The sequence below is a fragment of the Phoenix dactylifera genome, unplaced genomic scaffold (genome assembly GCF_009389715.1).
Source record: "Phoenix dactylifera cultivar Barhee BC4 unplaced genomic scaffold, palm_55x_up_171113_PBpolish2nd_filt_p 000405F, whole genome shotgun sequence".
Classification (NCBI taxonomy): Eukaryota; Viridiplantae; Streptophyta; class Magnoliopsida; order Arecales; family Arecaceae; genus Phoenix; species Phoenix dactylifera.
The window spans coordinates 300,006-302,944 of record NW_024067847.1 but is presented as its reverse complement, the minus strand read 5'-3'; the positions used below and the strand labels follow the sequence as shown (position 1 = coordinate 302,944).

Below are 2,939 nucleotides of genomic sequence, written 5' to 3'. Positions count from 1 at the left end.
TCAAGATCTATCCAGCAAATAACCGATGTGGGACTAAACATACGCCTGCACGGGTCCTCACAACATGTAAGCGATCTCTGCCTACACACTCATGTACAACTTGTTTTTATACTTTTTTTTCCTTATGTTTTAGTTTTTTCAATAAAATATTTGAGATGAGCTTGGGTGGGTGGGGGGCGGGGTAAAGAAGCATTTTCATGTTGTAAGATGTGGTTGAACGAATTACTTTGCAAAGTTGGAGGACTATAAATCATGAATATTAACCTCAAAAAAAAAAAGGTGAATGTTTAAATTGTCATCAACCCTGTGGAATAAGCACTAAGAAAGAATAGCAAGAAAACATGCGACAACATGATTTTATTTATCAAACTGCTATTCAACTAACATGATTTTTTTTGTGTCATGGAATTTTTCCAAGTATATGTAGTATGAAAGAGAAAAAAAAAACCGTCCATTCCATTCCTTACAATGATCTATTTTAGATAGTATTTTTACTCTATGGAAAATTATTTTTGTTGTAACCCTCTATTATCTTTTAACTCAAGTTGATTAATTTTCTGGGTGGCCTTTTTCAGCCAACCTGATCCTCAAAAAAAAAAAAAAAAAAAAAAAAAAAAAAAAAAAAGAAAAACACTAAAGTTGATTAGGTTGATAGATTGCGTATTTGGATAGAATAGCCTGCTTTGTTCTATCCCTCGTGGCTTTTGGTTCTCATTGATATAGCAAGCATATATGTAAGTTTCTATAGCCCTTCCAGATCTCTTAGATGTCCTTCAACCAACATGACTAATCAAATTCTAATTACATGTCCTCGCATTATCAATTGATGCATGTTGCAGTACCACCAGCCCATGGCCAACTTCTCTCTGATACTACAACTTCCACATTAGAACCTCCTACCTTCTCTAACAATTAGTAAGCTTCATCAGCAATTGAATCAAAGAGGTTTTGATATCGAAATTGCCCATCTTGTACGATGGTTTGGGAAGTGGGAATCCATTGTTGGCCAAATAATTGACAATTGGTCCTAAGTACTTTGATGCATCAGAAGAGAATGCATCAGCTGAAGGAGGATAAGATGCCCTAAGGAAATGAATGTATCACCTCATTACCGACTGCGATGTATCAAAATGAAACATCTAGATAGGGCTTTGTGTTACTTCAAACCTAGTGATTGCTGTTGAAGCATCAGATGAGCTTTGTAGATCATCGATAGGGTCGTCTACTATTAGTTGAATGTTGGAACCACCAAGGGCTTGATGAGCAGCTGTATATGGTTCATAGATTCTTATTTGTGCAACATTGTTAGATTTGTAAAGATCAACTACCTCTTCCATAACAAACACCAATGGAATGCACGCCCAAAGCAAGTAATTGCTAACGGTAGTAGATCTGCAATAAAATTCACACAATGTACATGTCTTTAACTATTAAGTTGCTTAAGTTAGGCCAACGTAACATAGATTGGTGGTAAGAAGCTTGTATTAGATCAAAGGAATCAAGTCAAAATTTAAAACTTGATGCACTTAAATTGTGAGGACCATGCGGGTGTCTGATTAGTTTCACATTAGTTATGCACTAGGTAGATCTTGGTACAGGGCCAAAAAATATAAATAATACCTTGTGGATAGGGCTTTGTGTTACTTCAGCCCTAGTGATTGCTGCTGAAGCATCAGATGCTGAGCTTTGGAGATCATCATTAGGGTTGTCTACTATAAGTTGAAGGTTGGAACCACCAAGGGCTTGATGAGTAGCCGTATATGGTTCATAGATTCTCATTTGTGCAACATTGTTAGATTTATAAAGATCAACTACCTCTTCCATAACAAATACGAATGGAATGCATGCCCAAAGCAAGTAATTGCTCACGGTAGTATATCTGCAATAAAATTCACACAATGTACACGTCTTTAACTATCAAGTTGCTTAAGTTATGCCAACATAACATAGATTGGTTGGAAGAAGTTTGGATTAGATCAAAGGAATCAAGTCAAAACTTAATACTTGATGGACTTAAATTGTGAGGACCATGCGGGCGTCCGATTTGTTTCACATTAGTTATGCACTAGGTAGATCTTGGTACAACGCCAAAAAAATGCAAATAATACCTTCTGGTTAGTCTTTTTGGATGAGATCACTACAGTAAAAGAATAAAATGCCGATGCTTATCTGCCGACGCTAGGAAAAAGCGTCGGCAAATTCCGCTCCCGCGCCCAATGTTTCCAACGCTTTGTAGGAGCGTTGGTAATTCGAAGCAATCAACGATGCTTAAAAGCGTCGTCGAGGACCTAACATCCAAGGACGCTTTAACGCGTCGTTCTTTTTTTCTAAGACGACGCGTATAAGCATGGTTAATAATACGACGCTTATAAGCGTCGCCGAAGCCCACTTAATACCCAGCGGCCGACCCCGAGCCCGCAAAATTGCCCTAGCTACTCTCGAGCACCCTCATCTTCGATCCTCGTCTCCGGCGCTGCCTTAGCCCCCATTCCTCGTCTCCGGCGCTGCCTTAGCCCCCATTCCTCGTCTCCGGCGCTACCTCCTCTCCGGCGCGGACCGATCCCAACCCGCTCCGCCGGAGGTATTTTTCTCCTCCTCCCTCCTCTCCCACCGTCTCGCTTGTTCTCCTTCTTCTCCTCCTCCTCTTCTTTGGGTGTTCTGGGTTTGTTCTCTCTCCTTTCCGGTGTCGACCGACCGGCCCCAAGTTCCGATCGATTCAGGCCCGCCTCCGCCCGAGGAGAAAACTTGGATCCAACCCACCGCCTATCTCGGGGTAGAGAAAGGTACGGATTGGAAGTTCGATGTCCTGTTGGAGTTTATATTTTAATTTAATTTAATACTTGTCACGAAATTAATCGATTCGTATCTTCTATCATCGCAGATCCACATCCTCTCCGTCTCAGTGATCGAAGAGAGTTCGCAGCCATTTTCGGCTCCAG

At 40.7% G+C, this 2,939-nt stretch overlaps 1 pseudogene; it reads right to left on the bottom strand.

Moving 5' to 3' along the window:
• Window positions 1–298: 298 nt before the first annotated feature.
• On the bottom strand, window positions 299–2,489 carry LOC113461927 (annotated as a pseudogene).
• Between the last annotated feature and the right edge of the window lie 450 nt (window positions 2,490–2,939).